Genomic DNA, 18,253 nt, shown 5'->3' with positions numbered 1-18,253 from the left:
TGAAGTGGTTTGCCATTCCTTTCTCCAGTGGACCACATTTTGTCAGAACTCTTCACCATGATATGTTCATCTTGGGTGGCCCTACACAGCATGGGCAAGAGGGGACTTTTAACTTTGCTCCCTTCAGCACTCTTAAAATTCTGTTTTACCATAGGAACATATTACCTTTAAGCTTCCCTGGTGTCTCAGATGGTAAAAGAATCTGCCTGCAAAGCAGGAGACCCAGGTTCAATCCCTGAGTCAAGAAGATCCCCTGGAGAAGGGAATGGCTACCCATTCCAGTATTCTTGCCTGGAAAATCCCATGGACAGAGGATCCTGGAGAGCTACAGTCCATGAGGTTGCAAAGAGTTGGAGATGACTAACATTTTCATATTACTTTTATAATTTTAAAATATATTTTCTGATTACAAGTAGTGAATATTTATTGTAGATAATTTGTAAAATAGAGAAATGTGTGTGTATATGCTCAATTGCTCAGTTGTATCTAACTCTTTGTGACCCCATGGACTCTAGCCCACCAGGCTCCTCTGTCCATGGGATTCTCCAGGCAAGAATACTGGAGTGGGGTGCCATGCCCTCCTCCAGGGGATTTTCCAACCCAGGGATTGAACCTGCGTCTCTTGCGTGTCCTGCATTAGCAGGTGGATTCTTTACTACTGTGTCACCTGGGAAGCCACAAAGTAGGCAAAAGTGAAAAGCAAAATCTCAAAGCCTCTCCCATCCTTGCCTGTGCCTGGTGAGCCATCATTTATGGTGGGCACACTCAGCACCTCCCAGGAGGGACCCTCGGGGCTTGCTTGGTGTGGAAATAAAGAGAAGGGATATACCCATGGCTGGGAAAAGGTAACTTAGGGCCTAGATAGCTTTTATCTTTCCATCATCCCACACTTTCAGCTTCATTGGTACCTGCTGCCACCTGCCTCATTTCTAAGGAAGAGACTGGCTTGCCTCTTGTGCTGCCATGGCCCCGTGACCCCTGGGCACCTAGTGGTCATCTTTTTGGTGCATCAAGTCAGTCACTGCTCTTCTGTTTGCTTTCAAGCTTCAAAAATTTTGCCAATATCTCCAATGTGCTGTTGTCTCCTCCTATTCCTCGCCTTTCTGGGCTTTTGTCTTGTTGAGACTTTTAATGGAACTTTATAGGGTTTTCCAAGGGTGTAGATGTTCAGTTTGTCACCTTTAACTAGGAGTGCCCATATTCTGTTTAAAATACTTTAAAAAATAAGTATTTGTAATGGTTGCATAATAACTCTTGTATGTAGATATACCATAATTTACTTAACCTTGCCTTACAGGCACATTTTTTTTTTTACAGGCACATTTTTGCCTACATTATTCATTTCCTTAAAATGAAACACTACCTGAAGACCTGCTGGACCTAGGAATATGAGCAATGTGAAGAAGCTTTGCATGGACTTCCTCGCACGTGATTTACATTCTGGCAGAGGTTCATGGAAGTGCTCTCTTCTCTGTCACCGTGAGCCACCCTCTCTCTGGATGCTCCACTTTCTCTTACATCACTTCTCCTTGAAGAGTGGTCCTCAGTTCTGTTTGATTTTCCTTCTATTTTGCTGCTGTTCCCCACACATAGCTCCTCTGGGCCTCGGGGAATCAGCTTCTTGCTCTGAGCTCATGCAACCAGGATCAGAATGTACTTCTGAAACACTATTACAGGGCTCCCTTCCAATAACGTTTTGCATTTTGCATTTAGCCTGAATTTCCATTTTGGCTCTTCTGTATAGGAAGCTTCATCAGGATTCTGGTCCTTTGCTTCTCAGCCTTGTTACCTCTACAGCTTATGCTGTGATATTCTTTCTGTTCATCTACTTGCTGGTGGATGAATATCTGTGCCTTAGTCTTATTAGTCTGTCTCAGAATCTCTTAGGCAATTGCATGACTAAATCTGCCTATGATTTTGTTGGTGTACTCTCAGTTAAAAGAGAGCTTGCTTAAAAACTCGATGAGTTCTGTATATAAATATAATCTGTCTACCAAAAATTTGCAGAGGAAAATGCTCAGGCTGCTACATTTTTCACTGTCTATTTGAGTAAAAATAGACTAGTTTTGAGTAGTTTGGGGGACGAAGGAAAGAGGTCTTCGGGTACCTGGGCTCACCCTCTCTAGTTCCAGACACAGGTGGAATCTAAGAATATTCTACCACATTTAAAGCCTAATTCTGAACAAGCCTGATTGCTTTCTCATGGGTGGGGGCCCCCTGTGCTCTTAATTCCATTTATTCTTCCAGTAAAGAAAATACCACCAATAGTGGGCACCATTTAACATCTGAAGTCACACAAATACAGCACTAATTTTAGTTCTTAATGGTAACATCCAAGATGGGGATTAGGCTCCATGAAATTCTCTGCCTTTTTCCTGCTCTTTTTGATGGTGTTTCTGCCATTTCATATTTCCCTTCTCTATTTTTGGGTAGGTGTCAGCTTGTCCATTTCTATCGTTCACTCTATGTGCCAATTTCATTCTCCTGATTTTTTCTTTCCCATTAGTTTTTTCTACCCTTCTTTCCCTCTTTAACAGGTTAAAATCGAATTTTTCTAGCATCTACATTTTTCCTCTGTAATACTGAATAGTTGTCCATTTCCAGTTCTATACATTCAGTAGTTTTCTGTTCTCAATTTTCAAAGAAGATGACTGAAGTCTTATTAATGTCTTTCTCTTTAAAACATAAATTACTTTTGACTCCTTTGTTTCTTGGCTGTCTTTTTTCCCTTTGTGGGTCAGTATCACCTAGTGACAAGGCTTCTAGATACAACTAAGCATTCCTTGATCAATGTTTCTTAAATGTTATGAAGGTTCTGCTATTTATTCCAGTCATTTCAATATGGCCATATATCCTTATTCTTGGCCATTTAAAAAGTCTTATTATTAACATAAAAATAGGGTATATTTCAAATACAGATTTTTAAAAAAGCTGATATTTATTAACATTATCAGGTACTCCTCTAGGGATTTTATAGTAATCAGCTGTTCAAATGTCCCCTTCAGCGAGGCCTTCTCTGGCCACTTTTTCTAAGAGGAAAACCCCCTGACTTTTCTAAGTCTCTCCTGCTTAGTATTCATCCCTACCTAATATCCTATATTTTTCTTTATCTAGCTTCTCACTTCTCTCTCTCTCCAGAATATACGCTCCCTGAGGACACTGGTTTCTGTGGGCTTTGATCATTGCTATGTATCTCAGCACCTAGAACACTACTTGGGAGGTAGTGGGGCTCAATAAATACTTGTTGAATGAGGAAATGAACTCATTTAATCTTCACCACAACCCCATAAGATATTTGCTATTACTGTTCCCATTTTAAAGAGGAAACTGAAGCACAGAGCAGTTAGGTAACTTGCTAAGTTTACATAACTTTTAAGTGGAAGAGCTGGTATCCTAACCCCAGCAGGTTCCATAGATCTTGTTCTTTATACATATATATATAATTTTATTTATTTTTGGCTGTGACATGTCTTAGTTGCTGCATGGGTTTTTCTCTAGTTGTGCCAAATGGGGGCTACCCTCTGGTTGCGGTGCATGGGCCGCTCGTTGCAGTGGCCTCTCTTGTTGCAGAGCACAGCCTCTAGGTGTATGAGTATCAGTAACTGCTGCATGTGAGCACAACAGTTTGGTTCCTGGGCTCTAGAGCATAGGCTCAGGAGTGTGGCATAGGGCTTAGTTGTTCCTAGGCATGTGGGATCGTCCTGGACCAGAGATCTAACTTGTGTCTCCTACATTGGCAGGCAGATTCTTTACTACTGAGCCACCAGGAAAGCTCCATAGACCTTGTTCTTAACAACGAATGATGCTCACGTACCCAGTATCCACATTTATTTTTATTCTTTTTTTTAGAGTGAACATCACTTTTTTTGGTATGTTTTTGTTTTGTTTCATTGAGGTATAGTTGATGTACAATATTATATAAGCTTCAGTTATACAACAGAGTGATTCACAATTTTTAAAGGTTATACTCAATTTATAGTTATTACAATATATTGGCTATATTCCCTATGTTGTACAATGTATCCTTGTAGCTTATTTATTTTATATATAATACTTTATACCTCTTAATCCCCTACTCCTATCTTTTAGGGGAGGGAAGGGCAGGGCAGAAAACTAGAGTAGACATTTTTCCAAAGAAAACATACAGATAGCCAACATGCACATGAAAAGCTGCTCAACATTGTTAATCATCAGAAAAATACAAATTAAAACCACAAAGGGATATTACCTCACACCCGTAAGTGTGTGCACGCTAAGTTGCTTCAGTTGTGCCCAGCTCTTTGAGACCCTATGGACTGTAGCCCACCAGACTTCTCTGTCCATGGGGATTCTCCAGGCAAGAATACTGGAGTGGGCTGCCATGCCCTCCCTCAGGGGATCTGCCTGACCCAGGGATTGAACCTGCAGCTCTTATGTCTCCTGAATTGACAGGTGGGTTCTTTACCACTAGCTCTACCTGGGAAGCCTAGTCAGAATGGCTATCATCAAAAGGAACACAAATAACAAATTCTGGCAAGTGGGGATGTAAATTGGTGCAGTCACTGTGGAAAACAGTACGGAGACTTCTCAAAAATCCCAAAACAGAACTACCACATGACCCTGCAATTCCAATCTGGTTATATATCCAAAAAAAAACAAAAGCACCAATTCAAAAAGATGCCCGCACCTCAACATTCACAGCAGCACTACAAGTTCCCTTACAACAGCCAAGATACGGAAGCAACCTAAGTGTCCATCAACAGAAAAACAGATAGACGAAATATGGTATCTATCTATCTATATATCTATTTATGTGGTATTTATACATATATAGGTAGTATATATATGTGATACACACACACATACTGTAATACTACTTACCCATTAAAAGAACAAAATTTTGCCATTTGCAGCAACGTACATGGACTTCAGATCAGATCAGATCAGATCAGTTGCTCAGTCGTGTCCGACTCTTTGCGACCCCATGAATTGCAGCACACCAGGCCTCTCTGTCCATCACCAACTCCCGGAGTTCACTGAGACTCATATCCATCGAGTCAGTGATGCCATCCAGCCATCTCATCCTCTATTGTCCCCTTCTCCTCTTGCCCTCAATCCCTCCCAGCATCAGAGTCTTTTCCAATGAGTCAACTTTTCGCATGAGGTGGCCAAAGTACTGGAGTTTCAGCTTTAGCATCATCCCTTCCAAAGAAATCCCAGGCCTGATCTCTTTCAGAATGGCCTGGTTGGATCTCCTTGCAGTCCAAGGGACTCTCAAGAGTCTTCTTCAACACCACAGTTCAAAAGCATCAATTCTTCGGTGCTCAGCCTTCTTCACAGTCCAACTCTCACATCCATACATGACCACAGGAAAAACCATAGCCTTGACCAGACAAACCTTTGTTGGCAAAGTAATGTCTCTGCTTTTGAATTTGCTATCTAGGTTGGTGATAACTTTCCTTCCAAGGAGTAAGCAGTCTTTTAATTTCATGGTTGCAGTCACCATCTGCAGTGATTTTGGAGCCCAGAAAAATAAACTCTGACACTGTTTCCACTGTTTCCCCATCTATTTCCCATGAAGTGGTGGGACCGGATGCCATGATCTTCGTTTTCTGGATGTTGAGCTTTAAGCCAACTTTTTCACTCTCCACTTTCACTTTCATCAAGAGGCTTTTGAGTTCCTCTTCACTTTCTGCCATAAGGGTGGTGTCATCTGCATATCAGAGGTTACTGATATTTCTCCCGGCAATCTTAATTCCAGCTTGTGTTTCTTCCAGTCCAGCATTTCTCATGATGTACTCTGCATAGAAGTTAAATAAACAGGGTGACAATATACAGCCTTGACGAACTCCTTTTCCTATTTGGAACCAGTCTGTTGTTCCATGTCCAGTTCTAACTGTTGCTTCCTGACCTGCATACAAATTTCTCAAGAGGCAGATCAGGTGGTCTGGTATTCCCATCTCTTTCAGAAGTTTCCACAGTTTATTGTGATCCACACAGTCAAAGGCTTTGGTATAGTCAATAAAGCAGAAATAGATGCTTTTCTGGAACTCTCTTGCTTTTTCCATGATCCAGCGGATGTTGGCAATTTGATCTCTGGTTCCTCTGCCTTTTCTAAATCCAGCTTGAACATCAGGAAGTTCACGGTTCACATATTGCTGAAGCCTAGCTTGGAGAATTTTGAGCATTACTTTACTAGCGTGTGAGATGAGTGCAATTGTGCGGTAGTTTGAGCATTCTTTGACATTGCCTTTCTTTGGGATTGGAATGAAAACTGACCTTTTCCAGTCCTGTGGCCACTGCCGAGTTTTCCAAATTTGCTGGCATATTGAGTGCCGCACTTTCACAGCATCATCTTTCAGGATTTGAAATAGCTCAACTGGAATTCCATCACCTCTACTAGCTTTGTTCGTAGTGATGCTTTCTAAGGCCCACTTGACTTTACATTCCAGGATGTCTGACTCTAGGTCAGTGATCACACCATCGTGATTATCTGGGTTATGAAGATTTTTTTTGTACAGTTCTTCTGTGTATTCTTGCCATCTCTTCTTAATATATTCTGCTTCTGTTAGGTCCATACCATTTCTGTCCTTTATCGAGCCCATCTTTGCATGAAATGTTCCTTTGGTATCTCTGATTTTCTTGAAGAGATCTCTAGTCTTTCCCATTCTGTTGTTTTCCTCTATTTTTTTGCATTGATCGCTGAAGAAGGCTTTCTTATCTCTTCTTGCTATTCTTTGGAACTCTGCATTCAGATGTTTATATCTTTCCTTTTCTCCTTTGCTTTTCGCTTCTCTTCTTTTCACAGCTATTTGTAAAGCCTCCCCAGACGGCCATTTTGCTTTTTTGCATTTCTTTTCTATGGGAATGGTCTTGATCCCTGTCTCCTGTACAATGTCACGAACCTCATTCCATAGTCCGTCAGGCACTCTATCTATCAGATCTAGGCCCTTAAATCTATTTCTCACTTCCACTGTATAATCATAAGGGATTTGATTTAGGTCATACCTGAATGGTCTAGTGGTTTTCCCTACTTTCTTCAATTTAAGTCTGAATTTGGCAATAAGGAGTTCATGGTCTGAGCCGCAGTCAGCTCCTGGTCTTGTTTTTGCTGACTGTATAGAGCTTCTCCATCTTTGGCTGCAAAAAATATAATCAATCTGTGTGATGGTGTTGACCATCTGGTGATGTCCATGTGTAGAGTCTTCTGTGTTGTTGGAAGAGGGTGTTTGCTATGACCAGTGCATTTTCTTGGCAAAACTCTATTAGTCTTTGCCCTGCTTCATTCCATATTCCAAGGCCAAATTTGCCTGTTACTCCAGGTGTTTCTTGACTTCCTACTTTTGCATTCCAGTCCCCTATAATGAAAAGGACATCTTTTTTTTGTTTGTTTGGAGGGCATTAAATCAGACAAAAACAAGTACTGTATAATATCACTTATATCTGAAATCTAAAAAATACAACAAACTAGTGGTTATAACAAAAAAGAAGCAGAATCAGAGATAAAGAGAACTAGTGGTTACTAGTGGGGAGAAGGAGTGAGGAAAGGACACATTTATTTTTTGAAGGAAAAAATATCTTAAAGGGAAAAAACTTGTAGAAAGTAGACGCTCCTTTTTTAACTCTTTCTGGTTCTGGTGCCTTCCAGCCTTCCTCAGATGTAAGCACTGTCCTGAAGCTGATGCATACCCACCTTCGGGTATATATTTCCTATTTGGAACTATCTTCCAAGTGGCTTCCAAGCTACCGGTGAGAACCATGTGTGGAGGCGGAAAAGAGGTACACAACTGAAAACTCCCTAAATCCATGTCTCGGGTTAAGTACTGACTGCTTTTGTTCCTTTCACTCTCCTATTAATTTTTTTCCTTTTCTACTTACAGACACTCATTTTTCTAGCTGAAAATAGAAAACCTTATCAGATTGGAATAGCAGCCCTTCTTGCTGTAGTTTTTTTTCCCCAAAGATGGGATGAATTTGAGCCTCGTCAGAAAGCCATCTGCTGTGTACGCACAGACCTATTCAGAGCCAGAAAAAGAAAATAAAGGAGGGGGAAAGCCCTGGCTTTCTCATTTGAAAACAAAGAGCTGTGGCTTGTGAGCTCTATGCCTCTGACAAAGGCTGACCACAGAGCAGCGTGCGCCGACCAGGAATACAGGGTGTGAGGAGTTCTGCATTGTGCACGCTGACCTTGTGGAACTTTTCTACTAATGAAGAAGACACTTAATGAACAGGGAAGAAGGCCCCAAGTCCAGCCCTCAGAGTCCCCACCAGTTCTCTATGAAAAATGGCCATTGGATTTGTGGTCTGCTGCCCCAATCATCCGGAGAAGGCGATGGCAACCCACTCCAGTACCCTTGCCTGGAAAATCCCATGGACGGAGGAGCCTGGTGGGCTGCAATCCATGGGGTCACGAAGAGTCGGACACGACTGAGTGACTTCACTTTCACTTTTCACTTTCATGCATTGGAGAAGGAAATGGCAACCCACTCCAGTACTCTTGCCTGGAGAATCCCAGGGATGGGGGAGCCTGGTGGGCTGCCATCTATGGCGTCGCAGAGAGTCAGACACAACTGAAGCGACTTAGCAGCAGCAGCAGCAGTCCTGATTTCTGTTGAAATACTTCATCCTTTATCTTCCTCAAGTCATGGAGCAAAAAATAAATCGCAACATGAAAACTCACACCCAAAACCAAGTATTTTCATACTCTTGAGAACATTTAAATACTGTTCTTTTTTCCAATTTTAATTTTAATGTCTAGTTTTATAAGTAAAAAAGTAATTTACAAAAGTAAAATACTTAAATAATATATAAATACATAACTTAGAAAGTTAAAGTCCTTTCTTATCCTAACTCATGGAAAACTGTTAACAGAATTTTTCACCATTCACATTTCTTCAGTTTTGTGAAACTCCATGCTTTAGCGTACTCTGTGCTCCCCATAGTAATTACTCTCCTCTTTTACCTCTGGCTACCCATTTAACATGGGAGTTCCCAGGTGGTGCCTGGGAATAATCCACCTGCCAATGCAGAAGACTCAAGAGACGTGGGTCAGGAAGATCCCCTGGAGTAAGAAACGGCAACCCACTCCAGTATTCTTGCCTGAACATTTCCATGGACAGAGGAGCCTGGTAGGCTACAGCCCATGGGGTCGCAAAACGTAGGATGTGACTGAGCACATCACAGCACCTGTTTAATATGACTTTCCTCCAGACTATAAGCTCCATAAGGACCTACACCCTGTCTGTCCCATTTAGCTGTGGTAGCCCCAGTGTCTAACCACTGTACCTGGCACACAGTTGGCACTCAACATAAATTTGCTAAGTGAATGCTTTCACTCTGGGCATGGGAAGCAGGCAAAGCAGGCTCTGTAATGCCTTTTTATTGATGAGGAAACAGACTCAATTCATGACTTGTCCACAGTCACAACTATTAAATAGTAGAGCTGAATCTCAACCCAGATCTTCTGATCCCATATCAAAAGGACTTTCCTTCTAAGTATATCTTCCCCTTAATAACTAACTGTCAGAGAATCATGACCATGTTACTAATCAAAGTCTTCACTATGTCCAACTCACCCCAAGAAGTCTCCATTTCACACAGAGGGGAAATGCATTGTTTGGAGGGGTTGTTTTTTTGAAATGTAGTTAGTTTACAATGTTGTGTTAATTTCTGCTTTACCAGAAAGAGATTTTTATATATATATTCTTTTCCATTATGAATTATCATAGGATTTTGAATATAGTTCCCTGTGCTACACAGTAGGGACTTGTTGCTTATTAAATGCATTCAGTTTTGACATTTTTGAGTTAGAAGTAAATAAGCCAGAGAGGAAAGATTACCCTTCATCATTTCAGAAGATAAAACAGTGTTCAGGGAATGAGTTGTGAGGTTGCTTGCTGAGCAAATTATTCAAACATGGAGTTCAGTTCTGTTTGGCTGTGCTAACAGAACTGTGGGCCCCTCTCCACTCTTGGCTTGTTCCCACAATCCTGGGCCCCTGGCTGCACACAATGAGCCTCCAGGAGCTCGGGCAAGCTTGGGTCTCCATGGCATTCACTGGAGGTGAGAATCTAGATGTGTGCCCCACACTTGTCTGCAGAATGACATTTCCATCCAAACACTTCAGGGCTGGTCAAAAAGTAATGGAATTGCCACTGGTCCAGAGCATCTCGCTCCTGGGAAGAGGCCTGACCTCCCAAATGACTCTCTTTTGTGGTATAATCCTTTTTTTCCTTCTACACTCTTACATAAAACTTTAGCTCCTTTATTTTCAGAAGGGACAATTTTCTTCAGGGAAGAACTGTGCCAATTCCTCAACATTATATTGCAACTTAAAGGACATTTGTCTTCCTTCCCTTGTTTTCATTTTGCTTGAAGTCAGTTTTAGTTAGTACTTCTGATATAGACCAGCTAAAAGCAGTGCTTTCCACACTAATTGCCTTAATCACAGAAAAAGAATCCTTCCCTTTCTTACTCTTTTTCTTCTCTCTCTCCTCCCTTCCTCTTTCCACCTTCCCTTCCTCTTCTTCCTTCCCTCCCTCCTGATCTTCCTTTCTTCCCTCCTATAGGCAGCAGTTTTTATTTTTTTAAAGCATTGTTTTGTAAAGTTCTTTGTTTATAAAAAAGACATTTTATATATATACACACACACACACACACATGACCATATGAAGTAGCTCAGTCATGTCTGACTCTTTGCAATCCCATGGACTGTAACCTACCAGGCTTCTCTGTCCATGGGATTTTACAAGCAAGAGTACTGGAATGGGTTGCCATTTCCTTCTCCAGGGTATCTTCCAGACCCAGGGATCGAACCCAGGTCTCCCTAATTGCAGGCAGACGCTTTACCATCTGAGCCATCAGGGAAGCCTATATATACATATAGATATCATATATATATATATATAGAGAGAGAGAGAGAGAGAGAGAATACACAAAACTGACTTAACCAGGTATTTTTAAAGTTCCAGTTGTTAGAGCAATAAGATTAGATGGACTTGATCATGGACATAAAGACTATAAAACTGGCATACAGTTCCAAATATATATGGGAATAAGTTTATTATAAAAGTAATATTTTTCAAATCAATAGAAGATGGATTATTCAATAAATGGTGGTAAAAAACACTGGCTAGCCATCTGGAAAAAGTATGCATGGATCAAAATCTCATTTTTTATATAAAAATAAAATCCAGAAACATCATCAAAAGTTCATATTGAAAATAAACCATAAAATAATAATGGTTTTATTATTATAAAATTATAATAGAAAATAAATTTTTCATAATTTGGAGATGAAGAGACTTTTTTAAATTCATTTTTTATTGAAGGATAATTGCCTTACAGAAGAAATGAAGAGACTTTTATAACACTAAAAAATTCAGAATAGGAAGTACTGGTAGACTTTCAATATAAAATTTAAATCTTTTTTTTTTTGGCAAGTGATTTTTTGCCTTGGCAATTGTTTTTTTCTTTTTTTTTAATTTAAATATATTTATTTTAATTGGAGGCTAATTACTTTGCAATATTGTATTGGTTTTGCCATACATCAACATGAATCTGCCACGGGTGTACACGTGTTCCCCATCCTGAACCCCCTCCCACCTCCCTCCCCGTACCATCCCTCTGGGTCATCCCAGTGCACCAGCCCCAAGCATCCTGTATCATGCATCGAACCTGGACTGGCGATTCATTTCTTATATGATAGTATACATGTTTCAATGCCATTCTCCCAAATCATCCCACTCTCTCCCTCTCCCACAGAGTCCACAAGACTGTTCTATACATCTGCCACCAAAAAGAAATGTACATTTAAAAGGTTGAGTGTGGTGAAGGAAATGGCAACCTATTTCAATATTCTTGCCTGGGAAATCCCATTGACAGAGAAACCTAGTGAGTTACAGTCCATGAGGTCACAAGAGTTAGACATGACTTAGCGACTGAACTACTACCACCATCAGTACTATATTGAAATATTTTTATTTTTTCTGATATTCATCTGTTTATTGTATCTTGGATATAATTTTATACTGTGTTTCAAGTTTTACTGAGTAAATAAAATTTATTAATTGAAAAAATAAAAGGTTGAGTGATAAAGAACAAATTATGAAATTACATTATTTCCCACATAAGGTTAATATCCTCAAAGTACAAAATGCTTTTTTAAATCAATAAAACTTGCTTCTCAATCCTACTATCAAGATAGTGAGATTAGGGATACTTTCTACTGTCTTCTAAACAGTCTTCTGTACTACTAATTTTTTTTTTATAGTAAGTATTTTAATCCATTAAATCAGTTAGTTTGGGGAAAAAATAGTTTAAAGGATATAGATGGACATCATTTTTCTTAATACTTAAAAGCCCGAAATAATTTTTTCAGAATGGCCCAACGGTTCTGCTTTGTAATATTAATCATTACACTTGGCCTTTAATATATACATGTAGTAAAATAAGAGCAACTGAGAAAAATAAGATACATGAGAAACAGAGGGAAAAATCATAAGACAAAGGAATTTTAATATGAAATGGCAGACCCCCACACTGAGGCCATTTGTTCTTTCAAAACCTGACTTGAATCTAAATCTTTGGATTAAAATTTGGCCTTTTCTTTTTTACAGATAAGAGTCCATTGAACAAAAGCTCTTTCGTCCCTCAATAGTTATTTTTAGCGCTAAGGTCTTTTCTTCTTAAACAGAGTGGTTTTTCTTTCCCCTGACATCTAAGTTGTACCATTAAGTTAAATGTATGATTTAAATTTCAATTTTACTGAAGCTGCAGGTAGAATTAAAGGGATCATACAGATGAGCGATTTCACTGAATGTCACCTCACATAAATTTACATAAAGCTGTAAAAATCTACACAGTCTCCGAAACTTCTTCTGAAAGAGAAAAGGGAGAAAAATGTATATTGAGCACATGGAGTTTGTCAAGACCTCTCTTGAGCTTCTTTAGGAACATCATCTCACTTAATCCTCAGAGCCAAGAGGGGAAGTTAGAATTACCATCCTCGTTTCATAGATGAGAGAACAGGCTCTTTGCAGTTAAATGATTTACTGGATATCACCCACCTGATTCAAGCACCTATGCATGATCTTTCACCTGTACCCATGAACTTCTTCTTCTATGATGTAACCCATCTTCTATGATATAAGATTACTTGTATAGCATTAGTTCCCTACGTGGTCCTGAAGTCTTTTGCTGGTGTCTGGAATGATCTGAAAACTAGAGATGCTTCCCCCTCAGCAGCACTGAGGCATCCACATGGGCTCCCCATGCTCACCGTGGGGAGCATCCATTCACTGGTGCCCAGGCTCAGAGCCCAGGGTGGGTGTTAGGGGAAGCACACTGATTGAAACCGCCTACCCTGGCCAGGCACGACAGTAACTATTTGCATGAGTTGTTTTATGACAGGAGGTCCTGGTGAGGAACACGGAACTAATAAGCCTCCACCAACTGGAAGAGTTCGGGAAAGGTCAAAATGAGACACCACATGTCTGCCCACCTCCCAGAATCCTTCTCTCTGGCATTCTTTTTGGCTGAACAAGGCGTGTACCACCAGGAAGGACTCTTGAGTCAGAATGATTGGCTAAAGACAACCCAGAAACTAATCCCATCATCATAAAACCGAAACTGCAAGCCATGTGACAGAGCTGTTCTCCTGGATTCCCTGCTGCTCTCCGCCCGGGTGCCCTTTCCCAATAAAATCTCTTGCTTTGTCAGCACATGTGTCTCCTCGGACAATTCATTTCCAAGTGTTGGACAAGAGCCGGATTTCAGGACCTGGAAAGGGTCCCCCTTCCTGCAAAAAATGGCGACTCTGGCGGGGACTCTTGATACCCCAACCACTCAGGGTACTCAGGGGCCAGCTTGCCTGCCAATGGACCAGACCCAGCAGCCGCAGCTGGGACCCTTTTGTCCCTGGTCTCCTCCCGATGCAGACAACTGGCCAGAGTGCCCCAACCAGGTAAGGAACAAGAGACTTTATTGACCTCTCTCCCCTGCCCTCTCTTTCCTCTCCTTAACCCTTCCTATCCTTCCCCTTTTTTCCAGTCCTCTGGTCCGTGGACGCAGCCGAGCCCACTGGAGTCTGGCTTGCCTCACTGCACAAACTGCCCACTAGCAGCAGCTGGCCTCAGTGACACTGTTGTGTGTTCTGGTTTCTTCTGTTCTACTTGCCAGTACTCATGCCCAGAGGAAGAGCCTGGCAGAGAAGCCCCAGGCCCTGCCTGGCTCTACCAGTTTGCAGCTGTGTTCCCCTGGGCAAGTGACCTGATTCTCTAAGCCTGTTTCCTTACCTGAAAAGGGAGATCTTTCTTGCATACCTGGTGGTGGTTTGGCTTTAACAATGGAAACCCGTGCCTGGTGCTGCCCAAGTGTTACACAACATGAGCTGCTACAGCCCCTCAGTCTGGTCTCTGAGGCCCATCTAATGGCAGAACTCAAAATCACCCTCCCTTGTTGGCCAGGCCTTTGGGTCTAAACCACACTTGTGTCCTCAGCCCTGCATTTGGGAAATACTTTCCCCGAGGCAGCTGCATAAGCCCTGGCTGGCCCTCCCTCTCAGCAGGGCTGTGGTCATTCTGGGCTCGCCTGGATTCTAGGAAGTCTCCAATTTAGACACAAGCCTCATCTGTGGACAGACTCCAGTCTCCCCTAGAACCTAAAATAACATAGGGCTGATATGCTCATGGAATCAATGTTGACTTGAACCTTTTCCTTCTGACAGTTCTGCCAGAAACTTGTTTCAACAGAATGACAGTGGCTAGCTTGTGAATGAGCGTCATCTGGGGGAACTTCAGCTGCTGCAGAGGTCCATCTCTAATCCTGCACGCGGTCCTTCTGGGGCAAAATGGAGTTGCTGCCTAGCGCTCTCTTCCCAGATCTTCCTTGCCTCCCTCACCTCTGTCTGATTTTCTGAACTTCCTTAGCAGATTGTTGCTACAGGATAGATGCCAAGGGCTCACTTCCGCATTATTAATGGCCCAAGAGAAGGACGGGTAATTCACTGTAAACCTAGCCCACCACTGTTACTGGCTAAGGCTCAGAGAGAAGACTCAGTTACAAGGGGTCAGTGCTTCCCATCAGCGCTCCCCTACCCACTTGATAATTTTGTTTCCTTAACACGCCCGCATGAGCTTCCCTCGTAGCTCAGCTGGTAAAGTAATCCGTCTGCAATGTGGGAGGCCTGGGTTCAATCCTGGGTTGGGAAGATCCCCTGGAGAAGGGAACAGCTACCTACTCCAGTATTCTGGCTTGGAGAATTCCATGGACTGTATAGTCCACGGAGTCACAGAGAGTCACACACCACTGAGCAACTTTCACTTTCACTTTTCACTTTCAACCGCCTGCATACGTTTGTTACCAAGCCTTTGCTCATGCCATTCCCACCCCCACGGAATGCTCTTCCCCATCTCTGTCCTCGGAAGTCTGTAACATCCCCTCTACAAGTTTCCAGACACCCACCACCATTATGATCAGCTCACCCATCTATATTAGCAACAGTACATTCCTCTGTGTGTGCCTGAGACTGCCTATGTTTTGATCAAATTGATTTATCTTATTTCATTTAACACATTTTTAGTGTCTTCCCCCTTTTTTTTTTTAAATTAATTTACTTGGCTGTGCTAGGCCTTAATTGGGGCACATGGAATCCAGTTCCCTGACTAGGGATCAAATCCGGGCCCCGGCATTGAGAGCAGGGAGTCTTAGCCACTGGACCACCAGGAAGTCCCCGTTTTACACATTTTAAAAACATTATTCTAAGAAGAGGTCCGTACCTTCACTGATTACCTAAGGCACCAGAAAGTGAAGCAGCCCTGGTCTAGACTGTGTAGCCCATGCCCTCCACATCCAACAATGCCCAGCACACAGTAGGCTCTCAGCGCCTGCTTGTTGATTTGAACTGGGCCAGTGTGGGTGACAGTTCTCACAACATGTTGTGGCAGTGCGTCCCCAAGCAGCTCAAGCAGATCTGTGTCTTACCAAGGAGCAGGGTCACTCTCATTTTACATGTGCTGCTTGGCTGCCCTGCTGACCAGGCTCCAGCACGGCCTTGAGGCTCCCCCACTGCTGACCCAGCTGTGACAACATAAGACAGATCCAGCTGTGAGCGTGTCCGCAGCTTCTCAAGGTCACACTGACGGCTCCATCTGAGGGCCCAGGATCTCAAGTATGAAATACAGTTTCAGCAGAATTTCCCTTTGGCTAATTTGTCTTCTTTAGTACCCAAGCAGAAAAATCAGACTCATTGTTCTGCTCTTAATAAAAATAAAATTCAGTCTGGAGAAGCAGCAGAAAGCTGGTGGTGTCCACTCAGCTATGCAAGCCCGGTTGTCACTAAAGCTGATTGATAGTTACATGAGCATACAGAAATGATATCACTTTTATGTCCCTAGAAATTCCTCATTACACATTTGACCCCTCCTTCTGGGTTTTCAGTCGTGATTGCTTCACAGTCAGAGATGGTCTAAGAAAACAACAGGGATCAGACTAATGAAATGCAAGAAGACAGAGTTGATTGGGGAGGGGGAGGAGCACAGCTGTCTTGGAGCATCTACTGCATCCCAGACCCTATTTCAGGCAGGTTACAAACTTCTTTTCACTTATTCTCATACCAACCTTCTGTATTAATTATGCTGATCCTCACTTTGCAAAGGGGGAAAGCCAGGGTTCGGAGAGGGCAGTAAGCATGTGCAAGATCACACAGCACTAGGGCAATAAGCACTAGCTCCACAGGGCTAGCGAGGAGCAGGTCTGGGTTTGTCTCAGCTTTGTCCCACCACAAAGCCTGTGCACTTCCCAAACTGGTCAAGTGGCCTAGGGCGAGGGCAGCTTCGAGCTCGACCTGGATCTCTGGAGTGACAGATGTTTGGTCCTTTCATCTAGGTCTGTCCGAGTGTCCATGGCCCCTGGTGCTGCCTGACCTAGCCACAGTCCTTGCTGGATGGGTGAAGCAGCCACATTTTTGCTGACCGTAAACTGAGCAACAGGCAAAGTTATTGCCAAGAAGCCCCAGAGCAGGTGGCAGCACTCAGCCAGCCTCTGCCATATTCACAAAAACAGAATATTGGCTTTTCTGAAATCCCCAAATTCCTGGCTGTTTTTTCCCAAATTCCTGGAAGGGACTCCCCTGTTGTCCCTTCCAACTAGCATCTTTCCTACTCTTGCTCTGAACATCCTCACAATGGCTTCCTCATCTTCTGTAAACCTGCCCTAGCAAAGGACTTGGTAGGTGAATTCCCTCTGACTCTGATAGGGCCTAGTATATACTGCTCCCAGAGATATTTATATTTTCAAGAGCCAAAAAATCTTACAGGTCAGGAATGACTTTATAACTGTGATGTCTTTGGAGGAGATGGGTGAGGTAAGCGGAGAGAAAGTATGAGAACAGAGAGACAGAGGAATGTCTTCCCAGTGGAGCCTCTGAATTATAAAGGGAACCCTCCTACACAGTTGGTGGGAATGTAAATTGGTATGGCCACTGTGAAGAACATTACAGAGGTTTATCAAAAAACTAAAAATAGACCTACCAACTGCTGCTGCTGCTGCTAAGTCGTTTCAGTCGTGTCTGACTCTGTGCGACCCCATAGAGGGCAGCCCACCAGGTTCCCCCGTCCCTGGGATTCTCCAGGCAAGAACACTGGAGTGGGTTGCCATTTCCTTCTCCAATGCACGAAAGGAAAAGTGAAAGTGAAGTCGCTCAGTCGTGTCCGACTCTTCACAACCCCATGGACTTCAGCCTACCAGGCTCCTCTGTCCATGGGATTTTCCAGGCAAGAGTATGGACCCATCAATTCCATTCCTGGGTATATATCTAAAAGAAATGAAAATACTAATTCGAAAAGATACATGTGCCCCAGTGTTCATAACAGCATTATTTACAGTAGCCAAGAAATGGAGGCAACCTAGTGTCCACCAACAGATGAACAGATAAAGAGAATGTGGTATATATGTACAATGGAATACCACTACTCAGCTATATAAGTAAGTTCAGTTTCCAGAACATATCATGTTCTTTTTTAATCTGTTTTCATCCATTCATCCATCCACCTGTTTATTCACTCAACAGGTCCAATGCCAAAGCCATTCCCGCATTTAAGGGTTTTGTTATGGCAGCAGTCCACTTCCAGGGAGTAGTCTATAAAGAGAATGAAATGTTGCCATTTGAAACAACATGGATGGACTTTGAGGGCATTATACCAAGTGCAAAAGTCAGACAGACAAAGACAAATACTGTATGGTATCACTTACATGTGTAATCCAAAAAATACAAAAA

At 42.4% G+C, this 18,253-nt stretch overlaps 1 long non-coding RNA gene across 6 annotated transcripts in view; it reads right to left on the bottom strand.

The window, feature by feature from the left end:
* LOC147376080 (uncharacterized) overlaps nucleotides 1-18,253 on the bottom strand; it is a 57,953-nt gene that overhangs the window by 32,230 nt on the left and 7,470 nt on the right. For 2 of the 6 annotated variants that reach the window (XR_015160712.1, XR_015160713.1), the window contains exon 3: nucleotides 17,963-18,115. The exons of 3 other annotated variants lie outside the window; for them this stretch is intronic. This is a non-coding gene — a long non-coding RNA (uncharacterized LOC147376080). Of the gene's footprint in view, nucleotides 1-6,188; nucleotides 7,338-17,962; nucleotides 18,116-18,253 lie in introns of those variants that run through there. One more of the 6 variants, XR_015160710.1, reaches the window with a different exon arrangement.

This window comes from Bos grunniens, chromosome 3, assembly GCF_055505025.1.
Source record: "Bos grunniens cultivar Pamir isolate PY7600 chromosome 3, Bosgru_T2T1.0, whole genome shotgun sequence".
Classification (NCBI taxonomy): domain Eukaryota; kingdom Metazoa; phylum Chordata; class Mammalia; order Artiodactyla; family Bovidae; genus Bos; species Bos grunniens.
Note: the sequence above shows the minus strand (reverse complement) of the source record. Positions and strands in the feature narration are given on the sequence as shown.